Source organism: Dendrobates tinctorius, unplaced genomic scaffold, assembly GCF_039654945.1.
Source record: "Dendrobates tinctorius isolate UK_male_01 unplaced genomic scaffold, ASM3965494v1 ptg000045l, whole genome shotgun sequence".
Lineage (NCBI taxonomy): Eukaryota > Metazoa > Chordata > Amphibia > Anura > Dendrobatidae > Dendrobates > Dendrobates tinctorius.
The window spans coordinates 2,876,495-2,901,348 of record NW_027361713.1 but is presented as its reverse complement, the minus strand read 5'-3'; the positions used below and the strand labels follow the sequence as shown (position 1 = coordinate 2,901,348).

The following is a 24,854-nucleotide window of genomic DNA, read 5'->3' as shown; positions in this document are numbered from 1 at the left end:
TGCTGAAAGCCTGCGGAGATTTGCTCGGACAAGACTTTTAGACAGTTCTGGAAAGATGCATTCAGATGAAAGAACTCTGGCGCATAAGTCTTTTCCTGACCCCTCTGCCGCTGCCGCCCAGTACCCGCAGGTGTACTAGAGGTGGCAGGGGCAGAAGGGTGGGGTAAAGGGAAAGCGATCTCCTCACCAGCAGCTTCATGTAATGTAGGCAGCCACGATGCTCCTGTGCTGGTGGATGGGACAGATGGGTCGAATGTGTGGGAAGGCTGGGAAGGTGCAGATGTACCGGGGCGGTCGAAGTGTCCCTCGGTGCCGGTCTCCTTAGGGATCGCCTCAGAAGGGTCCAATCGTGCAGGCTCCCGAGTGCTGCTCACCGTGCTGTGGAATAAAGAGAAAAAAAAACAATTAAAATAGTGACATGGTATGGCCCTGGCTGAAAAAAAAAAGTTACATAGAAACATTTTTTTTCACATGTGCTGTGTAATATTTACCTTCTGGTGACCATTGTTTCCTGGAGGAACGACAGGGCTTGTGCGTACTTGTACTTGCTCCTGCGCCCTCCAGATCCATTCGGGGCCCGCATCTCTTTATTGAACTCCTTCTTGAAACGATCCCTCACAGACCGCCACCGCTTCACAATTCTGTCCCCTGAAACGAGAAAGGAGTGGTTAGTATACAACATCAGTGTTTCCCAAACTCCAGTCCTCATGGTCCCCAGGGGTCATGTTTTCAGGATTTCCATAGTAAATGGAAATCCTGAACACATGATCCGTGGGGACCACGAGGACTGGAGTTCGGGAAACACTGGTTTACATCAAGCAACCGGTACTGTATATACTTACGCTCTTTAATCTGGGCCCGAGCATCGAGGTCCTCCCAGCGGTCCACAAGGAGCGAACAGATTTCCTCCCAGAGTCGTCGGGTAACGATCAGGTCAGCATGGCGGCGGTCAGCCATATTCCATAGCGGCTCCCTTTCTCTGACGAGATCGATGAGGTGGTCCACGTCAATCCCTCCATCCTCACCGTCAGGGCTGTTGAAGGCTGTTAAAGAAAAAGACAAAAATAACATAATTAGCCTCCACAAAAAAAATGAAATAAAAAGTGCAAAAAAAAAAAGGAAAAATATTTATACTTACACGCTGGTGACCGCCGCGTTGCTGTCGCCGACGACCCTGGGAGGCACTGCGAGGACCTCTTGGCCGAGCACCAGATTGGGAAGACTAGAGAAGAAAACAAAAAATGTTATGTCTTTGGATGTAGGCATTTGTTTGCTGTGTGTGGTCTGCAGAACATTGTTTTCTATGTGTTGTGTGTAGTGTGATGTTGTGTTTCTGCGTTTGATGCAAAAAACTTACCAATTGTGAGCCCACTCCAGGTGTCTGTCCACCCCTTCCTTCTTCTTCTGGGAGCTCCTCTTCATCTTGTGATTCCTGTTTTGAAATAAAAGGCAATGAATAGACATGTATTACAGAGATGATGGATTTTGGAAATAAAAACTTACCGTCAAACGCTGACGATGCGAGGGAGGGCTCCCAGAAGATGATGTGCTGTCTTCCTGTTGGCCACACTCCATGCCTGTGGGTGGTGTTACTGCTGCTGCCAGTGCTGCCACTGTTGCTGCTGCTGCATCTCTTGGGCGGCTGTTGAATAAAGAGAAACAAAGGGCCAATGAATATCTTGATATTCCATGGCCCTAGTTTGGAGGAATGGGGGATTTGATAATTACCATCTCTCATCTGCTGCTGGACTCCCCTCCTGTTGTTCAGCATGCTGCTCCATTTGGGGTGGTGGTGGTGCTGATGGTGCTGCTGCAGTGGTCTCCTGCCTTCTCCTGCGCCTGATTCCTGTCTTGGGTGGCATGTTGGGTGTGGCTGAAGGTCCCACTGTCATGCTTTTATATATGTGTCTTGTGGGCAGAGCTACTGAGCATGCTCAGACCAAAAAAACCGGATCCGGCGCATTGCGGCGCTCATAGGCTTTCATTGTGTGAAAAAGCCGGACGCGCCGGATCCGGCGTGTCCGGCTTTTTCGCCGGAGACAAAAAACGTTACAGTAGCCGTTTTTTCCAGCCGCCGGATTGCGACACATTGCCGGATCTGGCGAAAACCGGATGAAACGCATGGCCATCCGGCGCAAATGCAAGTCAATGGGGGGGAAACCGGATCCGACATTGCAATTTAACGTCTCCGTTCCTCTTAGTTTTTCTTTGTCTTGTCTGGCTTAATCCCACCAAGACTGAATTTATCAAACTGTAATGGGGATAAAATCTCCACATATATTCGCTTTTCCGGATTTTCTTCCTGCTTCAAATGAGCCTTCATCCGACTGTCAAAACAAACAAACAAACTTCTGGTATAACTCTGTCGTCCACGCGAACCAAATCTACCGTGATGCTCTAAGTAGACTTTGAAGGAGGATCCACTGAGACAATTGTTCCAACTTTGGGAACAGTGCCTTGAAAAACACCACTAGGACCTGCACCCGTCACTGGGGATAACCATCTGAAAAAATTCTCCTGCCATCGGCCAAACTCAAACCCATCACACCACCCTCGCCAGCACTTACCCTTGAACGAAGATCCTCAACATTCTTTTGAAATACACGCAAACCATGTCTTACCAGGCTGACTACATGGGATCCCTGAATCGGTCGTCACCTCAATCACTGCTCCTGCCTCGCTGCCCTAGGACACCCTCTCCTTCTGATGCAGACTCGGGGCCCAGGGATATCTCCAGGAGAAGCTGGCGTATTCAACTTGCAGCCTGATCTGGTCATGCTGGTGTGAGTATCTTGCCATCCAGGTAAAGGAGCAGGGACTTCAGTTGCACTCCTGGAACCACCCTGCTGCTCCTTGACCCTGGTGTGCTGCTTTCTATCACCACTGGCTCCTGGCCCTTCAGCTAGTACACTCCGGTCTGCTGCTCTGCATCCCCTCCACCGATACCTACCACAAATCTCCCAATGTCTCTTGCTGTTAGGTTGTGTGTGGATGCACAGGACCACTTCCAGGTTCATGTCCAGCTCACGGGATGTTCCAGAGTGCCTCTTGCACCGAACACAAATCGCAACCCATAAGAGGGACAGTGACATCTCTCAATCACCTCCCTGGTACCGTGCTGGCTGTGAAGGCAGAGGCCATGCTGGAGGGTCTCCGTTGGGACTCTGGATCCTGCTTCTTGAACGAGCAGTCGCAACGCAGCGGAGTCTTCAGTCACCTCGCTGACTCCTCCGGTTATCGTCCACTGCAGACATCTGTTCTGCCAAAGACCTCTTCTTTTGAAACAAGGCCTCAATCTTCACAGATGTAAGTCCACAATGTAAGTTCGTCATCCAGGTGTAGAATTCTTGTCCCTTTCGTAACCCTAACCCATATATCCCCCAATTAGACCCTCCCATTAACCAATCCAAAAAGACCCTTAAAACCCACCACCACCACCCATTCCTTATGTCCCTCACTTAAGTTCACCCCCCACAAATCACTCCCAAAAAAATGTAATCTCTTATATACCGAACAGGGCCTAGCATCCCTCCTAAGTCATGGAGCCCCCCCTAAGCCCTATGGTTGGGATGCAGTCCGTGCTATTACTAGACTATTAAGGCATTCTGGAGCAAAATATTGTGCCTGCCCAGTGCCAGAAAGTTTGGTCTGAATAATGGATCCTCCAACAGGATAATGACCCAGAACTCATAGCTAAAAACATCCAGGAATGACTAAGAGAAAAGCATTGGGCTATTCAGAACTGGCCTCTATGATCCCTGATCTAAATTCTATTGAATATCTGTAGAAGGAACTGAAACATGCAGCCTGGAGAAGAGGTGCCTTCAGACCTGAGAAGTGGAGTAGTTTAACTCGTGAACAGTTGGCTAAAATACCTCTGGACATATGTAGAAGTCTCATTGAGAGTTGCATAAATTGTGTGTTAACAATGATTGCATCAAAAGATTGTGCAAAATAAAAGGTTAAAGGGGTTGTCCATTCTTGGTATTTACATACTTCTGGCCACATTCAGACAGTGTCTTGCCTCTCTTAATACACTTACATTGAGTAATTTATGCACCAAACTAGTTGGCTTATGACCACATCTAGGCACACTACATACTTGTGGTCACATGCTTGTTGCTTCCGGCACCGAAGAATCCTTGTAGTGCATGTGCTGTGAGGATTCACTTTTTTGTTTTTCTACCACAATGCAGAAGCAATGTCTGTGTTTTTTTTCATTAGGTTTATGTTCAGTAAATTTAAATTGAAATTTGCTTTTGCCAGTTTCAAGAGATTTTAGTGACCATTGTGGGTTGTTCTTTAACAGAAGGGTACCAACAATTTTGTCCGTGTGTAAGGTATTGAGTTGCAACCAGACTCCAGGATCTGCATATTAACTCTTTTAGGAAAGATACTTGCCATTGTAGAATCCAAAACATTGGACATTTCTCTTATTGTTTCAAGCCAGGAAGTTGCATGCCTATCATTAGTTGGATCCTTCACCTCCCTCCAATGCAGGGCTAAAGAATAAAATGAACAACCTTATAGACCTAGACAGGCCCAGGAGTCACATCCTTCGTTTTGCTTTCCAACTGTCCTTTTGATTTACAGTACTCATACAGTTCTTAATATAAATGAGTACACCCCTCTTACTCTATCTCTTTGAACACTAAAGTTTCTAAAATTTTTTACAAGACTGAGTTCCATAAAACATGTTTAACCCATAACATGAAAATAAAATTAATATATTATAAAAGCTTACATTTTGCTCTAAATCTGTTGTTGCAAAATGAATACACCCTACAACTACTAAATATAGTGTTTAAATTACGTCTGTGATTATAAAGGACAGCATCATTGAGGAGTACTCATTTGTGCTGATCACTGTTTGACCAAACTTGATGCTAAGAGGTTAAATGAGTGATCCAAAGGCAAATTTATCTACCAACTCCCTATCTATATAGTCCTATTATCTCAGACTAGCTGTTGAACCTGTTCTACGCCCTGCTGGTGAGTATTTTTATTGGTACACTTCCAGCAAGATTTTTTCCAGACTATACAATTTGCTTATACAGTGTCTTCAATAAAAAGTTGTTGGAATAGTGCTGTATGCATACTCGCTGGCTCCTCTGCCATTTTATTAAAGTAATGTACTACAATGTCAACATAGGAGTGCGCATGCACAGTCATAGGGATAATGGCAATGGGCAGTGCATGCACACTGCTTTGTTGCCTTTGGAGTTTATTACTTTAACCTCTTCCTGACATTAGACGTACTATTCTGTCCCTGTGCCTTAGGACTTAATGCCCATGGACGGAATAGTATGTCATCACCTATCAGCCGCATGAAAACCTGGGATTGCAGCCGGCACTGGGACCGGAGCGTGCGGCTGCATAGAAATACAAGCGAGTATGAGCCCTGAAGCTCTGTATTCTGCTCCTTCGGCCAGGGTTTTTGTGATTGATACCATGTCGGAGGCTTTCCCCATTACAAATGGCACTAGGCAGGGGTGTCCTCTTTTCCCCATAGTGTTCATTTTAGCTTTAGAACCACTTGCCCAAGCAATTGGACAAAGCCCAGATATCTGGGACATAGAGGTGGGGAAACAATCTCATTGCATCACGTTGGATGCTGATGATGTGATATTGACGTTAGCACGCTCCATGGAGTCTTTGCCGGCAGCTCTAGAGATTATTGAAAAGTTTGGCCTCCTATCTTACTACAAAATTAATGAGAATAAATCTCAAATTTTACCCATTAACGTACTATTACCACAGTTGAAGCGCCTTAAGGCCACTATGAGGATGGACTGGCAGATGGAGAAAATGTTATACCTGGGAACGTTGGTAACATCATCCTCCAATAATTTGTACAAAGGCAACTACCTCCCCCTATTAGCAGATATTGAGAATGAGATTAGCAGACTTTGGAAATTTGAAGTCTCTTGGGTGGGTCGTATTGCACTGTTTAAGATGTTATCACTGCCCAAAATGTTGTATTTATTCTGCACGGTGCTGATATCACCTCCAAAGGTGTTTTTTTTCAACGCTCTCATAAGCTCCTGAATGCCATCATCTGGGGAGGAAAACTGCCTTGGTTGTCGAAACCTTTGTTACAATGCGCAAAACCAGTGGGGGGGGGTGAGACTCCCTAATGTGAATGATTACTATATAGCAACTCAATTCAGCCGGTTGAAGAACTGGTGGAATTACGATCCCCCAAGTAGGTGGTCCCAAATAGAGGTACAGTTTGCACCCTCACACGATCTCAAGGCAGTGCTATAGCCAGCTCTGGTTAACCCATGGAACGTGGGGCCCTCCTCCCACTGACTAAGCATTCCCTGTCAAATTGGCTTTAGGTTCACTCCTCCAGCCAGACACACATCCCTTCGTTGCCTATGGAGGCACCTTTAGAACTTCTGGAGGTATTATCAGAGGACCTTGACCTGTACCAGTGGAAGATAGGCGGGATCACTGTATTAAGCTATATAATTGAAGATCGCACTCTTACCCTTTGCCCAATTGCAAAATAGGTTTGGCTTGACTTTTGAAGGTCATTGCTCATATCTTCGGGTACAACACATTTTAAAGATATATCAAAATTTCCCATATAGGGTCAATAGTGATATTATTAGGGCCCTATCTTCCTCATTCCTGGATATGGGTTTGAGACCCCTTTATGATTCCTTGGGACACGAGCAGATTCATAAAATCTATGCCCTTCATATTTTGGGAAAAAGACCTCGGTAGAGCCATACCTGACCAGGACTGGTTAAAAGTAATTAAATTAGCAGGGCGGATGTTTGGTTGTGCGGCCCACTTTGAATCACACTTGAAGCTGATACTGCGCTGGTATTTTACTCCCTTGAAGCTCCATTCCATGTTTCCCAACACCTCACACCTTTGTTGGCAAAACTGTTATCAGGTGGGGTCCTTATATCATATATTTTGGGATTGTCCGCTTATAACTTGTTTGTGGGACCACACTTTTAGACTTGTATTACTTGTGGTGGGACAGATCATTCAGCCGACTCACGAGATGGCGCTCCTCTTAAACCTACATGCATTCTCCCCGTGATCTGGAGTAGGAACAGCTCATATTGTGTTAAGGTACTGTCACACTTAGCGATGTAATAATAATAATAATAATAATAATCTTTATTTATATAGCGCCAACATATTCCGCAGCGCTTTACAGTTTAACAGTTTCAAAACACAAGTCATAAGTAACAACGCTAACAATACAATAATTAAAGCAAAATAAGACGAAATAAGACGACCCTGCTCGTGAGAGCTTACAATCTACAATGAGGTGAGGGAGATACAGAGTACAGGTGTGTATTTACAATGGTGTATTTACAATGAAAGTCCAGCCATCTTGCGGGAGTGAAGGATGGATGGAGATAGTGAATGGGCTACACACGCACACTTACACAGAGAATGACTTTGATTAGTGAATGTGATAGGCCGCTCTGAACAGGTGTGTTTTGAGGGAGCGCCTAAAACTATGCAAATTGTGGATAGTCCTGATTTCTTGGGGTAGAGCATTCCAGAGGATAGGAGCAGCACGGGAGAAGTCTTGGAGTCGGGACCAGCACCCTGCTCCTTCCACCATATATCTCCCTCTGTGTCCCCCCCATAGACCAGCACACTGCTCTCCTGAAATACTCCGTGCTACTGTCACCCTGCTCCCAAAATCCTTGCTGTGTCTACTTATCAGTAACTTTGCAGTCACCATCAAAATGGCTGCTCACTGTGTTCCTAAATGTCATCCTCTCTTTTCTCTTAGCAAACACCCAGAAGGGGAGGAGAGGAGTGACACCACACCCATGTCAGCAGATTCCGCCCATAATTACTGCAGGGCAGTAATGTGAGCTAGTTGTATACTACGTTTTTGTGCCAAATTTCAGTAGCTGCTCCCCCTAGTGTTAAAAAGTAGAAATGCCAAACTTTTTAAAATTATATTTCATATTCTGCAAAATTAAAAACAAATGATATTTTTTAAGAAAATGTAAACATTAATTCTTTACATTTCTTCAATTGCTGAAAAAATTTTTTTTGGATGGCACCTTCCCTTTAAATGTCGTTGACTTCTGAACAGGCCGCTAGAGCCAACAGACTCTAAGGCCATTTTTTGCTCATGAATTGCCATGGCAAATATCAGGACCATACAATCATGACCTCAGGATGTCGATGGGGATAAAGCGGGAGAAGCCACACTCTTTTAGATATTTATATGATATAGTCATTATTGACAGCAGCATCTAAAGGGTTAAAGATATATGGACAATGACAACACTGATCGCGGCTGATGCAGCAAGTTGTCAGCTATAGTGTACAGCCAACAGCCGCTGGATTGTCACCTGTATGGAGAGGCTATTCTCTTACAGTCACATGTTAAAGTTTGGGCACCCCTATTAATGTTAACCTTCTTTCTCTACAACAACCCTGGCCCCTGCAACAGCCACCCCAGCCCCATACATCCAACAACCGATGTACCAGCGATCCCGACCAGCGATATGACGTGGTCAGGATCGCTGGTACATCGCTAAGTGGTCGCTAGTGAGCTGCCACATAGGCAGATCTCACTAGCGACATCGCTGGGGACGGGGATCGCTACTTACCTGTCACACCAGGTGATCCTGCGTCCTCCTGCCCGGCTCCACGAGTCGCTCGTCCTCACAGCAGGAAGCGCCGCAGGAAGCTGACGACGAGAAACAGTCCTGAACGTTCTCGCGTGATCAGCGATAACCAGCGGGGGAGCCGGTCGTAGGTAAGTATCAGACACAGAGATATCGCTAGCAATATCGCTATAACGTCACTAGTTATAGCGATATTGCTAGCGATATCTCTTAGTGTGACATGCCCTTTAGAAACAAGACTTCTATTAGCTAAATATTGGAAAACAGATGTTTTTCCTAAGAAAGAGGCCATAGCTCAAGCGGTTAATACCACGTTTATTTTTGAAAAAATGTTAGCCCACAAAAACAACGTCTTACAGAAGTTCACCAGGGATTGGCAGGCTTGGATAGCCATACAGTCAGCGAGTCATAGTTAACCAATCAAATAAAGGTCGGGAATGAGTCCTGGGGATGAGAGCGTTGAGACCGGTGCTCTTTGTTTACACTGCAATGGTTGTATAATTACGTATTTATGTTATATTGACCTGTGTTGCACATTTGTGCTAATGTTGCATTATAATTTCAATAAAAACTAATAAAAAAGCGATAGTCATGTGCCTGAAAATGTTACCAATAAAAACGTCAACTCGTCCCGCAAAAAAACAAGACCTCACATGACTATGGGCGCCAAAATATGGAAAAATTATAGTTCTCAAAATGTGATGCAAAAACTATTTTTTGCAATAAAAAGCGTCTTTTAGTGTGTGACAGCTGCCAAACATAAAAACCTGGTATAAAACCCGCTATAAATAGTAAATCAAACCCCCCTTTATCACCCCCTTATTTAGGGAAAAATAATAAAAGTATATTTCCATTTTCCCATTAGGGTTATGGTTGGGGTTGGGGCTAAAGTTAGGGTTGGGGCCAAAGTTAGAGGTGTGTTGGGATTAGGGTTGGAGTTAGAATTGGGGGGGTCTCCACTGTTTAGGCACATCAGGGACTCTCTCAATTCTAGCCAATTCTGCATTGAAAAAGTCAAACGGTGCTCCTTCCCTTCTGAGCTCTGCTATGTGCCCAAACCAATATCCGATAATTTGGGTGAAAATATTAAGTTTCCCAACCAATAATTACACTATCCTACAAAAAAAATCTTAGGAAACTATTAAAAAATAAACAATTCTTTATTTAATGACATATAACAAAACATACACATTAAAAATGGTACATGATTAGACAACACGTGGTACGTCCTTTTAAAACGTGGTATCAATTATACAGATTTTTTCAGGATACAATTATCCTCTCAGTCGTCCTTAATTCAAATATATTAACCTCTAGAAATTATCCACATTAATTAATAGAAGGAAAAACCATGTGCATTTTATAAATATCTCTAGTTATTTGCATAGTTTTATTAACAATTATTTGAGAAAATGCATCACATGGTTTTATATATATTCTTTATTGTTATACTGCCACCAAGTGGTGCAAAAAATACATTATCCTTCTAAAAATTCATGAATATCCAGCTTCATTTATTTATCATCCTCATATATGGATTGTCAAGAGCGCCGGGAACTACTCAATTGCATAAAAATAAAAAATCAATAAAGTGCATAGTGCAAAAATAGTTTGTGGAAAAGTGCATGCATAGTGCAAAAGTGCCAGGCAGTCTTCACCACACAGACATACATGAGCCTCAGAACGACATACCACAGGTTAAATGCTGAAGGACCACGTGTAGGAATCCCCTTAACGCGCGTTTCGCGTTCTTGCTTCTTCCGAAGGGGTCATGTGCCCAAAGAGTGGTTTTCCCCCACATATGGGGTATCTGCATACTCAGGACAAATTGCACAACAACTTTTGGGGTCCAATTTCTCCTGTTACCCTTGGGGAAAATAAATTGGGGGCAAAAAGATCATTTTTGTGAAAAAAAATGATTTTTTATTTTTATAGCTCTACATTATAAACTTCTGTGCTCACCACACATCTAGATAAGTTCCTTAGGGATCTACTTTCCAAAATGGTGTGACTTGTGGGGAGTTTCGACTGTTTAGGCACATCAGGGGCTCTCCAAACGCAACATGGCGTCCCATCTCAATTCCAGCCAATTTTGCATTGAAAAGTCAAACGGCGCTCCTTCCCTTCCAAGCTCTGCCATGCGCCCAAACAGTGGTTTACCTTCCTATATGGGGTATCAGCGTACTCGGGACAAATTGTACAACAACTTTTGGGGTCCAATTTCTCCTGTTACCGTTGGTAAAATAAAACAAATTGGATCTGAAGGAAATTTTTTTGTGAAAAAAAGTTAAATGTTCATTTTTTTTAATCCCTTTACCCCCAAGTGTGGTTTGCACATTCATGACCGGGCCAATTTTTACAATTCTGACCACTGTCTGTGAGGTCATAACTCTGGAATGATTCCTTGGATCCTGGTGATTCTGACATTGTTTTCTCGTGACATATTGTACATCATGTTAGTGGTAAAATTTCATTGATATAACTTGAATTTATTTGTGAAAAAAATGGAAATTTGGCGAAAATGTTGAAAGTTTTGCAGTTTTCCAGCTTTGCATTTTTATGCCCTTAAATCACAGAGATATGACACACAAAAAACTTAATAAATAACATTTCCCACATGTTTACTTTACCTCATTTGGGAAACAACATTTTTTTGTTAGAACGTTATAAGAGTTAATAGTTGACCAGCGATTTCTCATTTTTACAACCCCATTTTATTTTTAGGGACCACATCACATTTGAAGTCACTTTGAGGGGTCTATATGATAGAAAATACCCAAAAGTGACACCATTCTAAAACCTGCACCCCTCAAGGTGCTGAAAACCACATACAAGAAGTTTATTAACCCTTCAAGTGCTTCACAGTAATTTTTTGAATGTTTAAAAAAATGAACATTTAACTTTTTTTCACAAAAAAATTACTTCAGGTCCAATTTTTTTTATTTTACCAAGGGTAACAGGAGAAACTGGACTGCAAAAATTATTGTGCAATTTGTCCTGGGTACGCTGATACCTGATATGTCGGAGGGAACCTCTGTTTCAGCGCATGGCAGGGCTCTGAAGGGAAGGAGTGCAATTTGACTTTTTCACTGCAAAATTGGCTGGAATTCAGATTGGACGCCATATCACGTTTGGAGAGCCCCTCATGTGCCTAAACAGTGGAAACCCCACAAGTGACCCTATTTTGGAAACTAGACCCCCCCAAGGAACTTATCTAGCTGTGTGGTGAGAACTTTGAACCCCTAAGGGCTTCACAGAGGTTTATAATGTTCAGCCATACAATTAAAAAATCATATTCCACAAAAATGATCTTTTCACCCCCAAATTTTATTTTCCCAAGGGTAACAGGAGCCCAAAAGTTATTGTGCAATTTGTCCTGAGTACGCTGATACCCCATATGTGGGGGTAAACCACTATTTGGGCGCATGGCAGAGCTCGGAAGGGAAGCAGGGCCATTTGACTTTTTTGGCTCGAATTGAGATCGGACGCCATGCCACGTTTGGAAAGCCCCTGATGTGCTTAAACAGTGGAAACCCCCCACAACTGACACCATTTTGGAAACTAGACCCCCCCCCAAGGAACTTATCTAAATGTGTGGTGAGCACTTTGAACCCCCAAGTGCTTCACAGAAGTTTATAACGCCCGGGCGTGAAAATAAAAGAAATAATTTTTTTCCACAAAAATGATATTTTTGCCCCCAATTTTTTATTTTCCCAATGGTAACAGGAGAAATTGGACCCCAAAAGTTGTAGTGCAATTTGTCCTGAGTAGGCTGATACCCCATATGTTGGGGTAAACTACTGTTTGGGCGCGTGGCAGAGATTGGAAGGGAAGGAGGCACCGTTTGACTTTTTCAACCCAGAATTGGCTGGAATTGAGATCAGACGCCATGTTGCGTTTGGAGAGCACCTGATGTGCCTAAACAGTGGAAACCCCCGATTCTAACTCCAACCCTAACCCGAACACACCACTGACCCTACTCTCAGCCCTAACCCTAATGGGAAAATGGAAATAAATACATTTTTTTAAATTTTATTATTTTTCCCTAACTAAGAAAGTTATAAAGGGGGGTTTGATTTACTATTTTTAGCGGGTTTTTATGTTTGGCAGCTGTCATACGCTAAAAGTAAAGTGCTGCAGAATATGTCGGCGCTATAGAAATAAAATTTTATTATGTTTCGCCTTCTTTTTACTATCACACCCATACTACTCTATTTCTCCCTAACTCCTGCAATCCCTCCACCCAGTAAGGAACTTGTCATTTCCCCCTCCATCCTTCCCAGCCATCTCACCTCTTCGTCACAACTGTTCCTCCACATACAATCCTTTTTATCCAGGCACACACGGCCACATCATGTCCTATTCTGCTCCCACCTTCTAATGCTTTGTCTATTACTCCTCATTGCTGGCGACGTATCCCCAAATCCTGGCCCTCCTCAACACATCCCTACACTCACTTCTATCACCCTGCCACGATCCTCTACACGTCTTCACAACCATGATAACCATATACCCATTCATCCAGCCCCCACTCCCCCGGTCCCCCTACCTGGAACCCTATGGAACGCACGCTCTGTCTGCAATAAGCTATCATTTATCCATGACCTTTTTATCACCAACAAACTCTCCTTCCTTGCCATCACTGAAACCTGGCTCACTCCCTCTGACACAGCCTCTCCAGCTGCACTCTCCTGTGGTGGATTCCATCTCACACCCCTCGCCCCAGCAACAAATGTGGTGGAGGAGTTGGCTTGCTCCTGTCTGATACCTGCTCCTTCACCCCAATTCCTCTGCCACCCTCCGCAACGTTTCCCTCGTTCGAAGTGCACTCCGTGCGCATCTATTCCCCCTCCAACCTCCAACTGGCTGTCATCTACCGCCCCTGAGGAACTAGCCATCTCCACCTTTCTCGACCACTTCACCACCTGGCTACTCCATTTCCTTTCTGCTGACATCCCCACCATCATGGGCGACTTCAACATCCCCATAGACACTTCCACTCTGGCTGCCTCTAAACTTCTATCGCTCACGGCTTCCCTCGACCTCACTCTATGGTCCTCTGCGGCCACTCACAAAGATGGTCACACGCTGGACCTTATCTTCACCCGTCTCTGTTCCCTCACTAATCTCAATAACTCACCCCTCCCCCTGTCTGACCACAACCTACTGACATTCTCTTCCCTCTCCTACTGCACAATCCCCGCTCCATAAACTCGCTCACCCTCGCAAGAATCTCAAACACCTCAATTTACAGTCACTCTCTGAGTCCCTTCTCCCTCTTACAGACATAGCTTCCCTTCATGACACAGATGCTGCTGCCACTTTTTATAACACCACAATAACCGCAACACTTGATTCAGCTGCCCCCCTCACGCAGAGCAAAACACCAACAATCAACAGGCAGCCCTGGCTGACCAGCCTGACCAAAGAACTGAGACTGGTTTCCAGGGTCGCTGAGCGGAGATGGAAGAGAACCCATTCTACTGAGCACTTCAGCGCATACAATCAGTCCCTTGCCAGCTTTAAGTCCGCGCTCTCTGCCGCAAAGCAAACTTCCTTTGAATCTTTCATATCCTCCCTGTCTCACAACCTTAAACAGCTCTTCAACACTTTCAATTCTCTACTCCGTCCCACAGCACCTCCTCCCACTCCTCTCATTTCTGCTGAAGACTTTGCCTCCTTCTTTAAGCAGAAGATCAACACGATTAGACAAAACTTTGGCCTGCAGCCCCCAATGCCCCTCTTAGCCACTCAGCCCTGTTCTGCAAAAGCCAGCTTCTCCACCAGGACAGAAGATCAGCTCTCCACCCTTCTGTCAAGATCACACCTCACCACGTGTGCCCTCGACCCACTCCCGTGTCACCTCATCCCTAACTTGGCCACAGTCTTCATCCCATCTCTAACACACCTCTTCAACCTTTCACTTACAAATGGTGCCTTTTCCTCATCCTTCAAACATGCCTCAATCACACCCATCCTCAAAAAGCCCTCCCTTGACCCATCCTCTGTGTCTAACTATCGTCCAATATCTCTTCTCCCTTACGCCTCAAAACTACTGGAACAGCATGTATATCTTGAACTGTCCTCCCACCTCTCCTCCTGTTCCCTCTTTGACTGGTTACAATCTGGCTTCCGACCGCATCACTCAACTGAAACTGCCCTAACTCAAGTCACTAACGACTTACTAACCGCCAAGAGCAAGCAACACTACTCTTTCCTCCTCCTGGATCTGTCCTCTGCCTTCGACACCGTAGACCATTCCCATCTGCTACAGACTCTCTCATCTCTTGGCATCACAGACTTGGCCCTATCCTGGATCTCATCATACCTAACAGACCGAACATTTAGTGTCTCCCTCTCACACATCACCTCCTCACCTCGCCTCCGTCTGTCGGTGTTCCTCATGACGATGACACGCAGATCTACCTATCTGGACCCAACCTCGCCTCCTTACTGAAATTCCACAATGTCTGTCTGCTATCTCAGCCTTCTTCTCTGCTCGCTTTCTGAAACTGAACATGGACAAAACAGAACTCATCATCTTTCCCCCATCTCACTCTACCCCTCCACCAGACCTATCCATCAATGTCAGTGGCTGCTCTCTTTCCCCAGTCCCGCACGCTCGGTGCCTTGGGGTGATCCTCGACTCTGCGCTCTCTTTCAAACCACATATCCAAGCCCTCGCCGCCTCAAACTCAAAAATATTTCCCAGATCCGCTCATTCCTCAACCACGAAACCAAAAAAACACTAGTGCATGCTTTTATCATCTCTCGCCTTGACTACTGCAACCTCCTACTCTCTGGCCTCCTCTCTAGCACTCTGGCACCGCTCCAGTCCATCCTACACTCTGCTGCCCGACTAATCCACCTGTCTCCACGCTATTCCCCAGCCTCTCCCCTATGCCATGCCCTTCACTGGCTCCCTATTGCCCAGAGGCTCCAATTCAAAACCCTAACCATGACATACAAAGCTATCCACAACCTGTCTCCTCCATACATCTGTGACATGGTCTCTAGGTACCTACCCGCATGCAACCTTCGATCATCTCAAGATCTCCTTCTCTACTCCCCCTTATCTCTTCTCACAACCGCATACAAGACTTCTCCCGTGCTTCCCCCATACTCTGGAACTCTCTGCCACAACACATCAGATTCTCACCATCAACGGAAACCTTCAAGAAGAACCTGAAGACCCACCTGTTCTGACAAGCCTACAGCCTGCAATGATCCTCGGTCTACTGAACCACCGCACGACCTGCTCTACCCTTTCCTACTGTATCCTCACCCATCCCTGTAGACTGTGAGCCCTTGCGGGCAGGGTCCCCTCTCATGTACTTGTGTGTCCCTTGTCTTACACATGTTTATTATACTTGTCTATATTTCCCCTTTTCACGTAAAGCGCCATGGAATAAATGGCGCTATATAAATGCATAATAATTATTATCAAAGACGCTTTTTATTGTAAAAATAGTTTTTGCATCACCACATTTTGAGAGCTATAATTTTGCCGTATTTTGACCCATCGAGTCATGTGAGGTCTTATTTTTTGCGGAACGAGTTGACGTTTTTATTGATACCATTTTCGGGCACGTGATATTTTTTGATCGCTTTTTATTCCGATTTTTGGGACAAAAATGAACAAAAAACAGCATTTCATGAATTTCTTTTGGGGGGTGCGTTTTCACCGCTCTGCGTGTGGTAAAATTGATAAAGCGGTTTTATTCTTCGGGTCAGTGGGACAGTTTTATAGGGCGGGTCGTTATGGACGCGGCAATACTAAATATGTGTACTTTTATTGTTTTTGGGTTTTTTTGATTTCCAAAAAATGAATTTTAGGGAATATTTTTTTTTTCACTTTATTTTATTGTCCCGGGGGGGGGGACATCACTGTTGTGTCAGATCGCTGATCTGACAGTGTGGACAGCACTCTGTCAGAGCAGCGATCTGACAGGCACTGCTGCAGGCTTCCTCGTGCCTGCTCTCTGCAGGCACTGAGTAAGCCGCCTCCCTGTTGGCCCACGGTCATCTTGGATCCGGGGGCCTGCAGGGAAGGAGGCCCCCAGAGCAGCGCAGCACATCGCGCTGCGGGTCTCAGGGAAGCACGGAGGGACCCCCCTCCCTGCCGATGCTTCCCTAATCCCCTGGTACACTGCGATCATGTTTGATCGCAGTGTGCCAGGGGTTAACATACCGGGGGCAGTTCGTGACCGCCCCTAACACATAGTGCCGGGTGTCAGCTGTGATAATCAGCTGACATCCGGCCGGCAGCGCCGCTGATCGCTGAGACGTATTATCCCGTCCCTGGTCATAGGGGCCCTGGTATCGTGGATGGGATGGTGCATCTCATGTCAGAAAGGGTTTAAACATTCCAAAAATTCCTGTGAAGCACCTGAAGGGTTAATAAACGTCCTGAATGATTTTGAGCACCTTCAGGGGTGCAGTTTTTAGAATGGTGTCACTTTTGGGTATTTTCTATCACATTGACTCCTCAAAGTGACTTCAAATGTGTTGTGGTCCCTAAAAAAAAAATGTTGTAAAAATGAGAAATCGCTGGTCAACTTTTAACCCTTATATCTTCCTAACAAAAAACAAATGTTGGTTCCAAAATTGTGCTGATGTAAAGTAGACATGTAGGAAATGTTATTTATTAACTACCGTATTTTTCGCTTTATATGACGCTCCGGATTATAAGACGCACCCCAAATTTTGAGGAGAAAAATAGGAAAAAAACTTTATTTTTAATAAAATGGTGGTGCATCTTATAATCCATGCGTCTTATTGCTTTCCAGGGGTGGTGATGGAGGAGGCCGGAGTGGAACATTGCTGCTGGGATGAGGGGGTGTTTTGATGTGCAGCGTGCCGCTGCCGGTGTCTGTTACTGCCGCCGCCCTCTGTCCCCTGATGCTTGCCACCACCGCCACGCTCTGTCCCCCGGTGCCTGCTTGCCACCACCGCCGCACTCTGTCCCCCAGTGCTTGCCACCACCGCCACGCTGTCCCCCGGTGCCTGCTTGCCACCACCGCCGCGCTCTCCCCCGGTTCTTACCGCCACCACCGCGCTCTGTCCCCCCGGTGTTTGCCGCCATCGCCGCGCTCTGTCCCGTTCTGAGGGTACTTGCCGCGGCACTCTGTGCCCTGATGCTGCCGCTGCGCTGTCCGCCACCGCCGCGCTCCTGTCCCCCGGTGGTTTCTTCCGCCCCACCGCCGCCGCCGCGCTCTGTCCCGTTCAGCGTGGGGGGGTCTCTGTCGCTCCATGCCTGCTTTCTTCCTGGAAAATGGCCGCCGCGCATGCGCAGACGGACATCTCGGCACTGAAATCTCGGGAGATTTTCTCGTTTTTTTTGTAAAACCGGATCCAGCAAAATGCAATGCCGGATCCAGTTTTTCCCCATTGACTTGCATTAGCGCCGGATCGCGCCGGATGGCATTGCGTTTCATCCGTTTTTTGCCGAAAACGGCTACTGTAACGTTTTTTGTCTCCGGCGAAAAAGCCGGAAGCGCCGGATCCGACGCTTCCGGCTTTTTGCTACAATGAAAGTCTATGGGCGCCGGAATGCGCCGGATCCAGAAAAAGACGGATCCAGCTACCGGATCCGTTTTTTTAAGTCTGCGCATGCTCAGATCCAATTGGCCAGCCCCCAGGAAACAGATATAACCTGCTAGACGGATCCAGCAGAAAAACGGATCCGTTTCTACAGTTCTCCAAAATTTATGCCGGATCCGTTTTTTCTAAAAATAGCCGGATCCTGCCTGACGGCAAAAAACTGATGTGTGAAAGTAGCCTTACTCACCTTTCTCCCTGCAGCGCGTCGTCTGCGTTCATTGAAATTGGCGCCGGAGTTGGTGCAAGCGCCTATCGTTCCATATGGCACATTTTGTTGAAGACATTACAATTTTGTCTTCAACAAAATGGCGCTGAGATCGCGCTATACGCAGGCGCTGACTCTGGCATCACACTACTCCTCCACCCTCACTGGAGATTGTGGTAGGTATGTCCTCATGGTGCCGGAGATTGCAATATGCAGTCATCGCATACGCATACCGCGATCTACGGCAACACACTTTTCCATCCTCATCCTCCTCCCTCTCACCGCTTGGATTTGTCAGAGTCCAGCCACACTGCCCAGGTGCAGTCTATAGATGCTTTGGACAGCAAGTCGCATCCAGCACTATATTATAGATCTATTTATATAAAAATGAGTGTATATATGTGTGTGTGTATCAGCCACGCCCACTCCACATGGCAACCAATCACTAAACATCTTTGATTTCACCAGAGCTGTTTAAAAGAAGCTGAGCTTTGATTGGTTGTTATGAGCAACAGTTTTCCTTATAGGCAGTTGTGGTAACTGAGGCCTATTATTCTTATCATTTCTATGGGGTTCTGTAAAGCTGGAAATAACACAATTTATTACCGTGCCGACACAGACCGACATCTGACACAGACTGCAGGGGGAAGCCAGTATCACACAGGATAGGATTAGATACACAGCTCAGCAGGCAGTATCACACAGGATAGGATTAGATACACAGCTCAGCAGACTATCACACAGCAGAGGATTAGATACACAGCTCAGCAGACAACACAGGACAGGATTAGATACATGGCTCAGCAGACAGTAACACACAGGATAGGATTAGATACACGGCTCAGCAGACTATCACACAGGAGAGGATTAGATACATGGCTCAGCAGACTGTATCACACAGGAGAAGATTAGATACACTGCGCAGCAGACAGTAACACACAGGATAGGATTGGATACACTGCTCAGCAGACAGTGTCACACAGGATAAGAGTAGATACATGGTTCAGCAGACTGAATCACACAGGATAGGATTAGATACACAGCCCAGTATCACATATATGTGTGTGTGTGTATCAGCCACGCCCACTCCACATGGCAACCAATCACTAAACATCTTTGATTTCACCAGAGCTGTTTAAAAGATGCTGAGCTTTGATTGGTTGTTATGAGCAACAGTTTTCCTTATAGGTTGTTGTGGTAACTGAGGCCTATTATTCTTATCATTTCTATGGGGTTCTGTAAAGCTGGAAATAACACAATTTATTACCGTGCCTACACAGACCACCCTCTGACAGACTGCAGGGGGAGCCCAGTATCACACGGGAGAGGATTAGATACACGGCTCAGTAGACAGTGTCACACAGGAGAGGATTAGATACACGGCTCAGCAGAGTTTATAACACAGGAGAGGATTAGATACACGGCTCAGCAGACTATCACACAGGAGAGGATAAGATACACGGCTCAGCAGACAGTAACACACGATAGGATTAGATACACGGCTCAGCAGACTGAATCACACGAGAGAATTGGATACATGGCTCAGCAGACTATCACACAGGAGAGGATTAGATACACTGCTCAGCAGACAGTCACACAGGATAAGAGTAGATACACGGCTCAGCAGACTGAATCACACAGAATAGGGATTAGATACAAAGCCCAGTATCACACAGGATAGGATTAGATACACAGCTCAGCAGACTATCACACAGGAGAGGATTAGATACATGGACCAGCAGACAGTAACACACAGGATCGGATTAGATACATGACTCAGCAGACAGGTGTTACACAGGATAGGATTAGATACACAGCACACGGCTCAGCAGACATTGTTACACAGGATAGGATTAGATACACAACCCAGTATCACAAAGGATAGGATTAGATACACAGCTCAGCAGGCAGTATCACACAGGATAGGATTAGATACACAGCTCAGCAGACTATCACACAGCAGAGGATTAGATACACAGCTCAGCAGACAACACAGGACAGGATTAGATACATGGCTCAGCAGACAGTAACACAGGATAGGATTAGATACACGGCTCAGCAGACTGTATAACAGGAGAGGATTAGATACACGGCTCAGCAGACTATCACACAGGAGAGGATTAGATACATGGCTCAGCAGACTGTATCACACAGGAGAGGATTAGATACACTGCTCAGCAGACAGTAACACACAGGATAGGATTGGATACACTGCTCAGCAGACAGTGTCTCACAGGATAAGAGTAGATACATGGTTCAGCAGACTGAATCACACAGGATAGGATTAGATACACAGCCCAGTATCACATATATGTGTGTGTGTATCAGCCACGCCCACTCCACATGGCAACCAATCACTAAACATCTTTGATTTCACCAGAGCTGTTTAAAAGATGCTGAGCTTTGATTGGTTGTTATGAGCAACAGTTTTCCTTATAGGTTGTTGTGGTAACTGAGGCCTATTATTCTTATCATTTCTATGGGGTTCTGTAAAGCTGGAAATAACACAATTTATTACCGTGCCTACACAGACCACCCTCTGACAGACTGCAGGGGGAGCCCAGTATCACACGGGAGAGGATTAGATACACGGCTCAGTAGACAGTGTCACACAGGAGAGGATTAGATACACGGCTCAGCAGAGTTTATAACACAGGAGAGGATTAGATACACGGCTCAGCAGACTATCACACAGGAGAGGATAAGATACACGGCTCAGCAGACAGTAACACACGATAGGATTAGATACACGGCTCAGCAGACTGAATCACACGAGAGGATTGGATACATGGCTCAGCAGACTATCACACAGGAGAGGATTAGATACACTGCTCAGCAGACAGTCACACAGGATAAGAGTAGATACACGGCTCAGCAGACTGAATCACACAGAATAGGGATTAGATACAAAGCCCAGTATCACACAGGATAGGATTAGATACACAGCTCAGCAGACTATCACACAGGAGAGGATTAGATACATGGACCAGCAGACAGTAACACACAGGATCGGATTAGATACATGACTCAGCAGACAGGTGTTACACAGGATAGGATTAGATACACAGCACACGGCTCAGCAGACATTGTTACACAGGATAGGATTAGATACACAACCCAGTATCACAAAGGATAGGATTAGATACACAGCTCAGCAGACTGTATCACACAGGATAGGATTAGATACACGACTCAGCAGACAGTGTTACACAGGATAAGATTAGATACACAGCCCAGTATCACACAGGATAGGATTAGATACACAGCTCAGCAGACTATATCACACAGGATAGGATTAGATACACAGCTCAGCAACAGGACATGCCCCCTATTTTACATGATTTTATATATATATATATACAGTATATATATATATTATATATATATATATAATATATATATATTCCTCTTTCTATCCCCTTCTGCAGGCATCTATAATGGGTATTTAATTCTTTTCTTTGGTATACATAAATTCATGAAAAGCAAAATCAGTTTGAAAATGGTGCCCGGCCACACCTGTGCAGTAACAGCTATTGGCGATCTGATAGCTGCTATTGTGCAGGTGCCGGCAGAGCCATCCTGCTAGAGAAGAATAAATTTGCCTCCAAGATGGCGACGCCTGCTGTGGCATCTATCGGATCGTCGATGGATGCTATTGTGCGGGTGCAGCCGGCGCCATCTTTGTGGATACATATTTTTTTCTCTAGCAAGATGGTGCCTCCTGCGCAGTAGCATCTATCAGCAATCCGATAGATTCTATTGCTCCGGTGGCGCCATCTTGGACGAGGCAATTTTTTTTTCTGCCCAGATGGAGCCGCCTGTGCAGTAGCAGCTATGGGATCGCCGATAGCTGCTACTGTGCAGGCCCGTCCAGCGCTATTATCAAACATTTTTTTTCCACAAATTTATGGATATCATCAAAGAAAATCATTTTTATTTTCCTCATTTATATAGCGCCATTAATTCCACAGCGCTTTAAAGACATTATTGGCACTGTCCCCGATTGGGCTCACAGTCTAGATTCCCTATCAGTATGCCTTTGGTGTGTGGGAGGAAATCGGAAGCACTCGGAGGAAGCCACGCAAACACGGGGAGAACATACAAATTCCTTGCAGATGTTGTCCTTGGTGGGAGTTGAACCCAGGACCCCAGTGCTGCAAGGCTGCAGTGTGAGCCACTGTGCCGCCCATAATTTATTTAATATAACGGCGCCAGCCTGACTCTGTAGGTTACTGTGCACAATCCTGCTGACCGGTTCTCTTTAGTAACAATGAGGGAAGCTCTAGATTTAATTTATTGTCTCAAATCTCGATTATTAAAAGCGCTTTTGCATCCCCAGAAAGTCAGGGCCGAAATTCAGAATTATGGGATTCCGGGTAGCAGAGCCAAATCCTGCAGCCCTCTGTGACCCTTTGGGTAGTGTAAAGGAGATCTTGGCAGTAACCCATCACTGCCACATACTTTACTAAGCCATTAACATTATTAGAGCAGTTCTCTCATTAAGACACCGATCGACGTGGAGGAGAGAGAAGTGCAGGAGAATCTAGTTGGAACATGATGGCAGGTATGCAGATTGCATACTTGTGCTCATGTTACTGCCCGCTCGCATCGTCTGTACTAGTGAGTTGTTACATGGCACATTGCAGTGCACTTTCAGCTTCAGCCACATTTGAACACTGTCATTTTACTCCCAGTGAGAGCCATTCGAAACATCAAGCCGCTCTCATTTGGGCGCTGGGTTCCATTTATAGAAGGGTGAATGCCCTTTTGTGCCTTGTCTGACACGAAAACCCAATACTACTGTCTAAGGATATGTCAGTTTCCAAACATGAGCCACTGAGATTAAGTGGTGCTAGCCTAGACTAGATTGTTAAAATTCACTAAAACTGGCAATGTTAGTAAATCTGCCCCAATATAATAAAAAAAAGCAATAGCAGCCTCATCTAACTGATGAGCTTAATATTAAAGCGGCTTTCCCACCAACAAAAGTTAATTTTAATATATAGATCTTGGAATAATAACTTCCACAATTGAATGTGTTTACAATGCTCCTGTGCGGAGTTAATCTTATAAGGCTATGTGCAGACAATGCGGATTTGTTGCGTTTTGCAGCGTTTTCTTTCCGCATAGAAATGCTCCAAGAACGCAGTGGAATACTAAAGCAAGGTTAATCAATGACAATCCTGAAGTGTTGTGTACATGATCCGGAAATTTCCGTCCTGATTTGCAGCGTTTTTCTGTAGCATGTCAATTCTTTTTGCGGATCTGCAGCGTTTTTCACCCATTGATTTCAATTGAGTCAGTCAAATCTGCAGCAAACATACAGGTGTAAAAACATTTGCAGCAAAAAATGCTGCAGAATTGTCAAAGGAAATGATGTCAGAAGGAGAGTGTGTGAGCGGAGAATGTGTATACCCATGCGATGAATAGCCCATAGTGATTGTGCTTAGGCGTCGTCTGATGGGAATACTACTCCCATCTGGCTACGTCTTTTGTCACATATACGGAGACCGTATGAGCTGATGATTGGAGAATAGTGTCATTGTTGTCCGGCGCCTAAGATCAATTGTAAAAAAACAAACCTAAACATTGACATAATCACATACAATATACCTTATTTATCGTACTATAAAGACGCACTTTTTTCCTTCCAAAATGTGCAGGAAAATGGGGAGTGCGTCTTATAGTCCGGATGTACCGGCTGCGGTGGGGATATGGGGGAGCTGTTTCAGTGGAGCAGCGGGTCACAGAGTCAGGAGCCGGTGGCTCTGGCTATCTCCTGTGCCCATTGCTAAAGAGGAATGAATATTCACTATATTCCACACCCATGTGTGTGGAGGGCAATAAATATTCATTTCTTTTTGGCATCCTGGTATGTTTGGTCCCATCTTTATTCTGGTATGCATGGTCCCATCCTTTTCTTGGTATAATTGGTCCCATCCGTATTCTGGTATGCTTGGTCCCATCCTTATCCTGGTATGATTGGCCCCATCCCAGTCCTGGTAGGTATGCATGGCCCCATCAGAAAAGATTAAAAACGCAAACCATTACTGTTATGTAGGAGTCACCGAAGGAGGAAAAAACAAAAATACAAGCTAAGTCCAGAAAACCGGAGAGGTTGGTAGCTATCGGATTGCAGACCCCTGATCCTATCCACAACAACTAACAGTAGCCGTGGGGGGTTCCTACGATGCCCTAGAACCCTCGATCACAGCCGGAGAACTAAATAGGCCTAAAGAAAGAAAGGGGAAATCTAAACTGCCCCAGAGCAGACCCCAAAGCAATAGGCAGCCCCCAACATATAATGACGGTGAAGCAAGATGAAAACACTAACACAGATAGAAAGATAGGTTGAGCAAACGATGGGGCCCAAGCTAACTAAAAAGGACAGGATAGAAAAGCTGCTGTCTGCAATCCGTAAA

General features: G+C 45.3%; 1 protein-coding gene across 2 annotated transcripts in view; it reads left to right on the top strand.

Annotated features, from left to right (window-relative positions):
• HMGA1 (high mobility group AT-hook 1) overlaps positions 1-24,854 on the top strand; it is a 101,823-nt gene that overhangs the window by 62,320 nt on the left and 14,649 nt on the right. The window lies entirely within an intron of this gene.